Here is a 14993-nt window from a genome sequence, read left to right on the forward strand (position 1 = left end):
AGCCTTTATTTGCCTGTTGAGCTAGCCCTCAAGGTTAGCTTTATCCATGGAATCCATTTTCCTTTCTATAAACAGGATGTGATAGGAGGTATTAATGCGGATTGTATTATAGGTGCTAATTGTCGTTTAGCTGATAAACTGATGAATGATTTGATGGTGGTATAAACAAGCAAGGATATTTAGTATTTTTGACATTTTTTTAGATGCATGATCTTTTGACAATGTAAGAACATTTTTGCACAACAGAAGAATGTCTCTTTCTAATTAAAGAATGCTCAAAATTTGTCAAAAGATTACGTCTTTATAACTTTTTTTTTCCCAGAAGGTTGTCTTAAAAGAACTCTAAGCAAGAACATAGTTGGGTTATATAATCTTTTGACAGTTTTTTAAATGTATGACCTTTATAAATTTAAGAATACCAATATATAACTATATAGATTTGAACACTTCTTTGCCTAACAAAAAATCTCAAGATCGTTAGAAAGTTTATGCGAAAATTATCGTCTTAAATAACCTATTATTGCAACCAATTATTCTTTGCTAGAGCAATCTGCGTTATTTAGAAATACGACTTTAAATGAGTTTTTAAATAAATTCATCACTTCTGGTTTATTAAAAAATAGTTTTATAAAGGTCCTTTAAGATTATATAGGTATAAAATTGAAAATGGTAATGACTTATAATTGAGTCTACTTTTTATATGAAATATTTTAAATCGTGTGATGCGTGGTAGCGAGCTTAAGCCTCAGGTTTTAAGAGTCACAGCTAGACCATGGCGTATTTTAAGGTGTGATTTATATTGACAAATATGTATATAACAAATATGGTTACATATATGTTTCTACTCTTACTCTAATATATGGCCATTTATAATTGCCTTATATAATAAAACCTAACACAAAAGGTAACAAGAAAACTTGAAAAAGTAAAAAAAAAAATTCAAATAAAACTTTACGAAGACCGTGCATTGGACCATGATATGCCATTGACTTAAGGTGGCATTAGAGATGAGCGTTTGTGCCACAATGGACGATATGGCACACCCTTTAAAACATTGATATTAACAAAAAAAAAATAGGACCAAATTACACACATTGAGACTCATATCAACATTAAATCTTATTCTCGTAGTAATGATGTTAAATTACCTAAAAGATTATGTTGAAATTTGACTCATTTCAAATATACAAGGGACATAATTGGAAAAAATAATAATGAAGAAAAGACATCGAAGCTTGTTGAAAAAGCTATCTAAAGACTTTGTTGGCAAACATAAGCCAGCTCTATAACCTAATTTGTTTTGAGCTTATAGAAAGAGCTCCATCTAGTAAGCATTAAAGAAGTTCATAAGCTAATTTGTTTCAACAAGTTTGATGAACTTTTTTCTTCACTTCTTTTTCACAATTATTTCTCTTGTATTTTACTTGAATGGCAGAAAACTTAGCGTTTTATGTTATGTAACATTATCAGCTAATAGCTAGTGTATTAGTCTATACTTGTTTTTTTATGCTAATATACATAAAAACACCTAATGATCCAAGATGAAAGTAAATTGTAAAAGTCTTCCATTCCTGGTTATGCATTCTATGGGCTTGAACCCTTTCATAATTTGGGTCTTTATTTCTCAATTGGGCTCAAAATTATGAGCCAAGTCCACTTAATCCAACACAATTTACCTCACATCAATTAATATCATTAAATAAAGTCATACATGCTATGATGTTTGTACATGACAACCATAAAAAGTTTCATGCATTATAACCAAAATTTTCTATTTACAGGACTCATAAACCCATATATATAATATCCGAAGAATGATATGAGAAAGATTTAAGGTGAGAAGCGTAAGAAGGGATCTGTATCCTTGATCATCTTTAATTTTAAACCTACTCATGAATCGTGTTTGATACGGGGATTAATCCAGTGCATTTTGGTGCATCTCATCCTAATATGCATCCAAGGGTGGAGATCGCTTCTTATGCTTCTCCCATTTACTCATATTATCATCGGACTCCAATTCTCTCTCTCTCTCTCTCTCTCTCTTTATATATATATATATATATAGGAGCGATCAAATGAAAACCGCCCTCATTTGTGTAAACCATGTAAACCAACCTCATCAATTCATTTTCTTGATCAATGGTTAAGATTAGTTTAGGTTATATTAGGATATTAAAAAAATTAAAAATTAAAAATTATTTTATAATCCCAAAAAAGGCAAAAATGGTAACTTTGTTAGTGGTAATATTAATGGCAACCATATCATGTATATCGTAATATTAATGAAACAAAATAATTTGTAAAATAATATATTAGTTTTATGTTCAAATATTATAAAAAAATAACATCCATCATTAAAATAGATCAAAAATAAAAATAAAATATATTATAATCAATTTAACATAATGAAACCTTTTGAATAAAAAAAAAATTTACTACTACATTTCATGAACGAAATGGTTTCACAGTTTCATCAATACACAAATCAACGTAATGCTAGATGAGACATTTGTCATTTTCAAGTTTCCGGTAGAGGGATCCGTTTCAATCTAATTATGAAATGGTTTCACTGTTTGCAAATTAAACAACATGTTCATAACAATTATGAAATGATTTCACTGTTTGCTAATTAAACAACATGTTCTTAACGATTATGAAATGGTTTCACTGTTTGCTAATGCCTGATGAGACATTTGTCATTTTCATGTTATTGGTAGATGGATCCGTTTCATTGTGATAATGAAATTGTTTCGCTGTTCGCTAATTACATAACATTTTCTTAACAATTATGAAATGATTTCACTTTCTTTATGCACCCATTTCATTGGCCAATATTTTCCAATCCGAACACGTTTCATAGAGTCAATGCATTTACCATTACATGGTTTTGTTAACCATTAAGTGAAAAAAATCATCCAAAAAATAAAAAACAAAATGAAACAATTTCATCAAATATGTTGATAAGAAAACAAAATTATGCAAGAACATTATATTACACAACCAATTCATCCCCAAAAGTTTCATAAAACAAGCTCCTCAWTGAACGTTTTCACGAACCAATCTGCATACGTTTCATAAAACAAGCTCTTCAATAAACGTTTTCATGAACAAATCTAACATGAATTTGTTTCACAACTGATTACATTTTTACCGGTTCATGAATCTTTGTTTGGATCTGTTACTGATTTCCTGAATTAATGAATATAATAATTTTCGATTTTCATATTATTACACTAGTAAACCGAGAAACCAAATAACAATATTCAATTTTTAAAATTCAAATTAAATAAACATTTAAATATTACCATTTATAAAATTTCTTTTATTATGTTATCTTAATTAAGATTTATTAATAACTTCCATATTTAATAGAAAACAATGTAAATGACAAATCTACCCTTAATGATTAAATTTAATTAAGAAAAATAAGAATTTTCTTATTGGTCAAAATTAACTTACATGATTTCTAAAAATTAAACGGTTTTCATTTAATCACGCCTCTTTTCCCCTCTCTATATATGTGGGTTCTAAAGTAAATAAGGAAATAAAATAATTCACATAAATTCTAGCGACCCATCTAATAAAATAACGCCTTAAATAAAAGATTCTAAAAAACTTAAAAAAAAGACATAAAAGTGATTTACATTTATAAAATTATTTAAGTTAATTAAACAAATATAACTTTAAGATTAAGTCAATCATTCAATTGATTTTCTTTACTTTTCCAAAATAATCAATTTTTTATTTTTAAATATTAGTTACCATATGTTATAAATTGACAAAAACTTTTAATATTAATTACTTTTGGCAATAAAATAAATATTTAATATCATATTTATAATTTTTCTTTGAATTACCAATAATAGACGTTAATAATGAACAATGTTATATTCATGCGTTTTAAATCCACACATTACAAGCGGTTGATCGATTAATTTATGTTAATAATATGTGATTTTTGGTCGACTTCTTTTCGGATTGTGAAATTATAAATTATTTACTTTAAGAACACCACTAGAATATTCATTGATATAAACTTCCATATGAATTTTGGTTACCCTGATTCTCAACTATTCCACTTGCTTTTTCCTTTACGCTTAAGATGTGATATTCAGGTTGTTTTATTTTTGGAAGTTTGTGGGCTGTTTTTGCATTATACTTATTTTTGAAAGTTCTATGTAGAAATTAGAGAAACCATTTATTTGAGCCATCTTCTCAACATTTAGGTTCTTTACCCTTCTTTAAAGTATGAGTGTAGGTGTGAGTGTCGAGATAGATTTTCAACAGAGAAAGAGAAAAGAGGCTTGGATTTTGCAAGTACGAATCCTTTCTTCTACTTCTTTTACTTTGTCAAATTTCAAGTAATTCAGAACTCAATTTATTGTATAAGAAGTTGTTTGATGATTCTTTGGAAATCATTGCAAATAATCAAAATCCAAGTACATCAGATAAACCAGAACCAAGTGTAAGATGAAGCACTTGCTGATTCTTCCTCACTTTCACAAAGTGAAGAAATCTCTGGGCAAACTAATCCTACTTTGGAACAAATAGGTCAAATTTCTGACTCTACTACTTAAAATAACAATCCTGTTGTTTCAGAGTTATCCATTTCAGAGATACAAAAATTTGAGGGGGAGCAGCAAGAGGAACAATCAAAGATTCATGCTATTCATGATGAGAATGATAATCAAAACAATCGGACTGTGATCCAAACTCTACATAACACAAACAAGTGGACTAAGGATCATCCCCTACATCAACTAATTTGTTGGGTTTAAATTGTAATTGTAATCAAAGTATAGGGACTTAGCTTGTAAATACCCTTGGAGTATAAATACATTTTTTGTAGTTACTTTAGTCATCTTGAGCTTTCATTTGTAACTGTATCTTGTAATTCTTTCTCTCTCAATATCAATACAAAAGGTGATTTCTCCATTGCTCATTTCTTGAAGCTTTTGTTCATACAACTTGATCATTCTGGGATCAACAATTGGTATCAAAGCAGAAGGCAGAGTTGATTTGATTCAATTCAGTCGAATTTTGAAAGTTTTGAACTCTGTTTTTAAGGATCCACCGTTTCTTGATCAATATCATTGATTTTGAAAAATTAGTGATCATTTCTTGTTTCAGTTGATTCGATTTTAGTTATGGGAAGAATCTGAATCAATTTCATCCTCAATTTGATAGATTTTGATCATAATCTTAAATTTTTAAAGATTTTCTGTTCGAACTGAGTTCTTGACAATTTGGGTTGATTTGACAAAATTCGCCTATTGTAATATGTTTTTGGTACAAAGATCTTCATTAATTGTGTTGCTACACACATTTCGAGGATTTGTGTTGAGTTATATCAAATTTGGACGAGTTTTTGAACCGTTTCTGTTGAAGATCTGAGTATATTGCAAGGTTGAGTTGAATATCTATCGCATAGAATTTTGCGATAGTTGAGTATATCGCACCTGTGGTGTGCCATAATTGGTATATATCGCATCAATTATCTGCAATAGTTAACCATATCGAGTTTGTTATTTGTGATAGTTGACTATATCGCATAATGAAGCTGCGATAGTTGAAATTATCGCACAAAGAGCTTGCAATAGTTGGAGGTTATCGCATAAGTAGCCTGGGATACATTGATAGGTCTTGCGATAGTTTGAGGTTTGAGATAGTTGATTTTTAGAGTTTGGTTATTTGAATTATTTCAACAATTTTGTCTTACGATCAATCAAGTTTTATGACAATGTCGTCTCGAATAAAAGGATCGATGAAGAGATCCTAGCTGATAAATTACTAATTGGCATCATTGATATAGATTCAGATGTAGAAGAATCAAAATCTCTCAAGTTGTAAGTCAAGAATGAGATAGAAAACTTGTTTACTTTTTTCTTAAAATGAGTTTGAAGAAAAGGGAGACTTCGACATGATAAATCAGTTAAATGAAGAAATTCTAGAGTCACATGATAGAGGGCAACATCAACCTGAACTTTCTACACATCAAATTGGGCAACATGTTAGAACTGAGAGTGCACCTACACAACCAGAGCAAACTGAAAGATGGGAGCGTTTTAGAATCAGGGTTGCTTTTCTAAAACATTATGAGTGGAAGATTTTTGTTAGAAGTATCAAGGAGTTAGACATTATGAAAGTATTGAGCATCATTGAATTCAACAAGGATCGACAAACTGAATACATTTACATGATGAGATCCCAAGTTCAAAGTGAAAGTGTTGTCAAGTCAAAACACAAAGTGATGTCTATTATACAAGGTTACACAAAGAGGTTAGTTCATGTATGGTATCCAGTTTTCCATGTCACAAGACAAGATGGAAGAATATGGAGGTTTTCTGAAGCTGACTTTCATCTGTTAAATTTAGAAGATTTGGAATTCATGTACTTTGAACTGTGATAAAGAACAATCAGAACAGAAAATATTACTCTTGCTCTAAGTGCTGTGATAAAATTTTGTAAAAGACAAGTGAAGTATTCTTACATATCTGACTTACAAATTGGAATAAAGAGCAATCAAAGAAAAATGAATCTAGTAAAACCAAATTAGAATATGTCTGATGTTGAGAACTTCCCTCTTTACTTGATCGTGGAAGAACCTGAGTTCGATGTGGTGTACATGAATGGAAGAGGTGAAAGAAGCTTCTTGAGATTTAGACTGATTGCAAGTTTTTCTGATGGTACTTTGAAACTGATCAAGATGCAACTGAGGAACAAGCTTGATGTTGACAAACGATAGAAGATAAAGATGGATGAGAGAGACAGAGAATTGATTGTTAAACCCTTGGATTGTATTGAAGATAGACTGCAATTTAGAAACATTATCAGAAGGTTTGAAACCTATTTTGGTCTGAGAATAAAAAGAAGAAAGTTTGTATAAAGATTGTAACCTGATTACAAAGGGGGAGAATGTTGGTTTAAAATATAATTATAATCAAGGTATAGGGACTTATCTTGTGAATACCCTTGGGGTATAAATACATTTTGGGTTAGTTACTTTAGTCAAATTGAGCTTTCATTGTAACCGTATCTTGTCATTCTTTCTCTCTCAATATCAATACAAAAGGTGATTTCTCCATTGTTGATTTCTTGAAGCTTTTCTTAATACAACTTGATGATTGTGGGATCAACATAATTGATGAACCATCTAGTAGAGTAAGAACTAGATATGCAACTGCTAATGAATGTATGTTTGTTAATTTTCTTAGCTTAATTAACCTAATAAGCCATCTAAAACATACAAGATCCATATTAGTTTCTTGCTATGCAAGATGAAATTCTTTGATTTGAAAGAAACAAAGTCTAGAGGTTGGTTCCAAGACCAAAAGATAATTCAGAAGCAAATTGGAACCAAATGGATCTTCAGAATAAGAAGGATAAAAATGGGATAGTTTCAGAAACAAAGCAAGACTGGTAGCTATCAATAAGAAGGAATAGATTATGATAAAACTTTTGCACCAATGGCTAGGATTGAAGCAATCAAAAATTTTCTTGCTTATGCAACACATAAGAACTTCATAGTTTACCAAATGGATGTAAAAAATGCATTTATGAATGGTGTGCTACATGAGAAAGTGTATGTAAGTCAACTTGAGGGCTTTGAAGATCCCAAGCATCTAGATCATGTATATGTACTAGACAAAGCTTTGTATGGACTAAAACAGGCTCCTAGAGCATGGTATGAGACTCTTATAAACTTTCTTACCAAATCTGGATTTAAAAAGGGTACTATGATACTACTCTTTTTATGAAGAAGAAATGTAAGAATTTAATCTTTATTTAGATTTATGTTGATTATATTATTTTTGGGTCAACTAACTCTAAGTGTTGTAAGAACTTGAAAAACATAATGAAAAACATAATGAAAAACAAAGTTTGAGATGAATATGATGGGAGACCTTTTCCTTTGACTTCAAGTTAAACAAACTCCTAAAGGCATGATCATAAATCAAGCTAAGTATCTCAGAGACATTTTGAAGAAATTCAGAATTCTGGCTGTTCTTTAATTGAAACACCAATGGCCACTGGAGTCAACATTTATGCAAACTTGAATGGTAAGTCTGTTGATAAAAAGACTTACAGAGGAATGATCGATTCTTTTCCTTATCTGACAGCTAGTAGACCTGATATAATGTTTTCTACATTCTTTTGTTTAAGATATCAAACTAATCCCAAGGAATTTTACCTTGCAGTTGTTAAAAGGATAATTGGATACCTAAAAGACACACCTAGCTTGGGCTTTTGGTATCCTAAGGATTCTGGCTTTGAACTAACAACATTTACAGATACAGTTCATGCATGTAGTAAGCTCGATAAAAAAAGTACTTCTGGATCATGTCAGTTTTTGGGAGACAAGCTAGTAAGTTAGACTTCAAAAAAAAAAAAAAAAAAAAAAMAAAWTYKTWTKTYWWYTTCTACAGCTGAAACAAAATATGTAGTATTTGCTAGTTGTTTCTCACAAATAATCTGGATGAAAACTCAGCTTATGGATTATGGCTATACATTCAACCATGTCCATGTTTACTGTGATTCCAAGAGTGCAATTGCAATAACTGCAAATCTTGTTCAACACCAAGACTAAGCATATTGACATAAGGTATCATTTCATCAAAGATCATGTAGATAAAGAAACCACTAAGATGTATTTTGTTCAACCAAATTATCAACTTGCTGATCTTTTCACAAAAGCTTTAGATGAAAATAAATTTAACTTCTTGGTTAGCAAGTTGGATATGCTGAATTTAACTACATGATCTTACTGAAATAATGATTTATATCTTTCTATTTCTTTTTATAATCATAGTTTCTAATAACCGAGTCAAAATTATGGACCTATTGTTTCAAAGCTCTGACTCTGTGTATTCAAACATCTGATTAACTTGTTCGTAATTAAATTATTAATCTAGATGAAAATTTACTTGAAGTTCTTTACACTCAAAAATGTCTGTTAAGTCTGAAATAACATGTTCAGACTTGATAGACGTCTGAGGTAACATGTTCGGACTTAAGAAAAGTTTGAGGTAATACACTCAGAGATAGCTTTTATTTATGAGACATCAAGTTAAACTCTCATCTAAATTTTGTCAAGTATTTTCCATAACTCTGTTTCATTATATCTCTGAAGTAGCAATTTTTTTCTTCATTGTTCATATATGAGAAGCATACTTGTATAATCTAGTGTTAGTTTTACCTAACCTTTCTTCTAATCTGAGTGATATTGTCATAGGGAAGTAACCTATGTTTCTTTTTGCTGACAAATTTTTTTTATGAGCTTATTATGAGGGGGAGCTAAGTTTGATTAATCTTATTTTGACTATAAGTCTGAATGCATTACATCAGACGTATCATAAGTTTGAAGGTACGTTATCTCTTAAACTCTAAATAACTTAGAAGAAGGAAAACTTATAAGTTGATAAAATGTTTTAAAATTGTTTAAATCATTTCTTTGATACAAAATTATTTTTATGATTCTTAGAAGTTGGACTTTAAGTTACCAAAGGGCCTTTGGCCTAAGGGTATGTGAGTCTTTGGCCTCCTAGGAGGTCAAGGGTTCAAACCTCACCGAAGGTGAGGAGGGTGTGTGAGTTTATTTGTTCTATTTGCCGTATATAAAAAAAGTTGGACTTTAAGTTTGTCTTGATGATCATGTATACTCAGAGGAATGAAAGTGTGGAATCAAAGATTTATAGACATCTAGTTCTTCTAATCTAGATCTTTGGATTCCTTGTTCTAGAGTTATGACTTGGAAAATCCTAAGAATTTCTTTGCAGAGATTCTTATTTAGATTAAATTGTTCCTATAACTTTTAAATTGTCACGTGTCTTGTTCTTATTTGATAAAAAGTTACCGTGTCCCTAAAAAGTAAAAAAAACCCTTTCGATGGTAATTTGCCCGTTTGAGACAATCTTTTAGGCTTAATCATCATTTACTCTCAACCTTTTTGACACATGTCACTCTATGAACAAAATCTTCGTTATCATATCATATTAGAATTAAATAGAACTTAATGTTATTCAAAATTTTTCAAACCCTAACATACTTGCGATACATTTGAGCAATTTGTGCGAATTCGAACTTTGTGTTTGTGAATCTTCATTGTCATTGTGTGCTACTCATTCAATCGAGATTTTGTAATCTATTCGAAGTCAGTACCTATCTGAACCAAGTGTTAAGAATGAACCTGAGGTCGCAAAAGCTATGATGGAAACTGAATACAACTCTAAATCCTTTTATGACTACAACCTATCTAAATCACAATCAAATGTATCTAAGAGTCTTGTTCCTACTCTTTATACCCAAAGTGAGGATGTATCAAGAATTGTTGTTCAATATTCTAGAGATGAAGTTCTTGAAAAAAATTATGTGTCACCATGTATCAATAATTGTGCTATGAAATTAGATTCTAAGAAGTTCAAAGTGGAACATCAAATTGTGGTGGAGATTTATCATCCGTTCAAGCGTCTTTTCTGTGATCAAGAGGTTGTTCCATACATGTATCTTCAACAATGGTGGAAGAATTTGACTTTTAACAACTCTACAAGGTGTTTAAAATCAAATCTTGCTGGAAAGTCAACCTCTATTGACTTGATGAAATTTAGACATACTATAGGCTTAATAGAGAAATATAGATTTGAAAGGAAAGTAGACTTTGTTGATGAACCCAACATTGTGAAATTGATCCATGTTTTACTTCATTTTGGTTATTCAGGCACTTTGCCTACTTCAAGCCATTTCGGAAGGAAGAATCTACCACCTATATGGTATTGTCTATTTTCAATGGTCAATAGGTGTTTGACATGTAAAACTGGAGGACATGACTGGAGGAGTTTCAAACTTTTAACTATATTTCATGGGATTGCAAAGTGTAAGCATTATGACTATAGGTTCATGCCACGGGAATAGATCATGGAATACTTGGCCATTACAACCAAGTACATTCCATTTTAGAGGTTTTGGCAGATGATATTTATCATATATTGGAGAAAGATAACACAATTGGCTAGAGAATTGGAGACATAGTTGCACCATATTTCTACATGGATTCTCTCAGGCCATCAACACCACTGTCTCAATTTTCTAAGCATAAGGTACTTTCAAAAGCTCTTAGGTCTTGCATTTCTTATGAGGAGTTACTTATTCAATATTGTGCTTCTACAGGTTTGCAAGCACATGTGAACCCTGTCTAAGAAGCCCCACCTTAGAGTGATAGGGGTCTAGAATTACGGGAATGTGGGAGGAAGCTCAACCAGAGCAACCTCATAATGCAGAGAGGGAAAATGAAAATGAGAGGTTGGTAGAAGTGAGAAAATGATAAAAAAATTCAGAGAGAGTGAGACTAGGGATAAAAGAAAATAAGATCCCTTCCCAACCATTTCTTAGTCGGGCAACAACATCTACTATTGAACCACATTTTTTGGTGATCCATATTGAAAGAGGGAGTGAGTCTATCTAAACTCTTGTATTAACACTACCTATCCACTCTCCTATCTCTCAATAGATTGGAATTTCATTGTCACTAGGGAAAGCAACACATGGTCTATCTTCTTCTCATCTAGGGATGATGGATATTGAACAAGAAGAATATATGTCCCTCCTCACATTTCTTTTCAAGAGGACATTGAGTCTGAAATTCCATTTCATGTTGAGCCAAATCAAGCATGTGTGTCTACAATCAATCAATCTTCATAAAAAATCTTTAACAATGGCAGATTTGATATAAACTTCAAGAACATCGTAGGGAGAGTTGAGAGAGAAAGTCAAGATCTTCAAGTATGGTCAAACTATCTATTACGTATTCTGAATCTTACAATAAGCATCCTACAACAATTACAAGACTAACACCCTATTTATAGGGTCAAACAATAAAAGCCTAGTCAAAGTCAAACCTTACATACAAAGTCAAACACGATGTCTATTTTAATTATAGACAATAGTAACTTTCAAGACGAATACAATATTACACTGACTTTCAGTCCTAACATTCTCCCCTTTTGTATTCAGGCTTGAAAGAATTTGCGCGCGTTGAATCTCGTTTGAACTTTATCTCTTAACGCTCTCTATGACTTCTGTAACACCCATATTTTTACCATGAGAAATGTTAAGTAATCTAAAACAGATTCTTCAAAAGCACTCCAAAAATAATGGTTAAATTAAAACTTTAGACCGTTTACAGCGAAAGACTTTAAAAGAATAAATGTATGACTTAATGTCAGCCCGTCCCATACCGGGTTGCTTTACAAATTTATATATCATAGACGATTACGCCTAAATATTGAACTTAAATGGACTAGACAAATCTCTATGTATGCCCTTCTTTTTCTTTGTCCAACCTGAAACCTTCTGTCCCTGAGATGCATACTATAGTCAACTTATAAAACTCAGTGAGTTCATGGTTTGCGTGAGTAAAGATCATTGCACATCATACATTTCAACTTGTAAACTTTGTACCAAATAGTATGCATTTTCTGAAAAACATGCAACACTGAACGAAAAGAGATCTCATAACTTGTCTGTCGGGTATGGGTCATTTAGTCACAAACACGCCCTGGGTTGATATTTCAATCTTAATTGATCACCCACTTGTCCGGGTAGTGTTTTATACTGGTAGTGACTTACTGGTCAAATGCCCACCCTTGAATCATCAAACTTTAATATGGAATAGCATGCTAGAGTTATTTGAAAACTGATTAAACACATATCATGCAGCCATTCACAAAATAACATACATGTAAAATATATCATGTATGTAAACTGAAACATCATGCATATGTACCCATTGTCATATAAATCATATAATGCTTGAAAATAACTTTATACATAGGTATGCATCCCATTGTAAGTCTCATGAAGACTCACCTGATAACGTAGATTGCTTAACGATAGCTCTTGACCAAATGCCTACACATTTCATACCATAATATCTCATTAACGTCTTAATTTCTCAAAAAGTAAACAAAAGTCAACTATTGTCATTATGACCCAACCTAAAGTCAAACATCATATCTGAGCATCTTAATATGCCTCAGACAACTCTATTTGATCCATCATTAAAATCCACATGGGTCAAACATGTCAAAAGTCAACCCTTGGTCAACTCGGTCAACTCGGTCAACCCCGACTAACTTTAGTCAAACCCCATGACTAAAACTCGACAACGTCTTAAAACATCAAAATAAACATTTTATGATCTTATAAATCAAACTCTCTAATTTAAAGCGTCTCTATAAATTTACAACTCGAGTAACACTTCGTATAGTCGATTATTTATTTTATAACTCCATAACAACATCTTTTATAAAATAAGTGTCTAGACGATATATATATATATATATATATATTGTTAGAATCAAATTGATCCTAATTATTCTAAAAAAAGTTTTATTAAGCCATCGGGGATAAGGATGGAACTTCTTAAGATGCCGCTTGCTAAAACGACTTAAGTCTGGAAGAAGACCAGAGCCTCTATGGACGACCAGAGCCTCTGGTTGTATTGACTAGAGCCTCTGGACTCTTTAAGTCCTTTAGGACTAGAGCCCCTCTGGTTGTATTGACCAGAGCCCCTCTGGTTGTATTGACCAGAGCCCCTCTGGTTGTAAACAACTTAGAAAATAATTCAACATCAAGGACCAGAGCCCTTCTTGTCTCTCTTCCAGAGCTTCTGGTCTTCATGACCAGAACCTCTGGTTGTACTAACTAGCACCTCTGACTCATATAATTTCTCAAAAATGGTCTTTAGATAAACCTTCAACCAATAAGATAGCCTTTTTCATAAAACGAGCAATTATAAAAAGTTCATGTTCGACCAGAGCTTCTGGTTCTACTAACCAGAGCTTCTGGTTCTAAAGACATGACCAACCAGAGCCCCTCTGGTTCAACGTGAAAGTCAACCAGAGCCTCTCTGGTCTGTTTTTCATAAATAGATTCTAAGTATAAAACTCCTTTTCTTAAAACTTCAAAAGCATGATTTGACATAGAAGCTCTTATCAAAAGATACAAAACCTTTAATCCAATTTAACATATATAGTAAAAACTTGCTCATCCTCCAAATCAAATWYCAGAATYCTCTRGTCCARTACTGAGGACCAACCAGACTTGGAATATATTTCAAAATCTAAGGTCAGAGCCTCTTTGATTCCTTATGAAAACAATCATTCTGGTTCAAAACACTTTTAACCAATACCAATGGCCATAGGCCAAGTTTTCCCCTTCTCAAGGGAGAAACTATGTCCTTTAGGACCAGAGCCCCTCTGGTTGTATTGACCAGAGCCCCTCTGGTTGTATTGACTAGAGCCCCTCTGGTTGTATTGACCAGAGTCTCTCTGGTTGAACCAATCAGACTTAGAATATATTTCAACACAGGACCAGAGCCCCTCTGGTCTCTCTTCCAGAGCTTCTGGTTTCACTAACCAGACTTAGAATATAATTCGACATTCAAAAACTAAAATCTGAGACATGAGGCTACTAAGGTTTTATAGAGGACCTAAAAACGAAGCCATCCATATAAAGAACTCGAAGTTTGGTTGAGTATTTTACCTCGAATCGTTAATAAATGGAGCTTTTCGAACCCGAACTTCACCCTCCGATTTCTCCTTCGACTCTCAACGAAAGTTAGGTTTTTTCTTGAAGCAAGAATGGAGAGCAAAGTGTAGTCTATATGTATACTGAAAGTTTTGTCGTAATAGTTGAATATTCAGACCAATAGGGAGCTTCAAAGGTGAGGTCGTTTTCGTACTTCTGAATTTACAGGTCTGATGCATATTTACAAAACAGGTCCTTCTGAATTGCAGGTCTGATGCATATTTACAAAACAGGTCCTTCTGAATTTGCAGGTCTGATGCATATTTACAAAATAGGTCCTTTTGAATTGCAGGTCTGATGTATATTTACAAAACATGTCTTTCTGATTTGGACCTGCTTACATCTGACCCAACCCCTTAACTATCGCGAATTTACAACTTTCACCCATGTCTTGACTTTTTCTTTCACTT

The sequence above is a fragment of the Cynara cardunculus genome, assembly GCF_001531365.2.
Source record: "Cynara cardunculus var. scolymus isolate 2C chromosome LG 5, CcrdV1, whole genome shotgun sequence".
Taxonomy (NCBI): domain Eukaryota; kingdom Viridiplantae; phylum Streptophyta; class Magnoliopsida; order Asterales; family Asteraceae; genus Cynara; species Cynara cardunculus.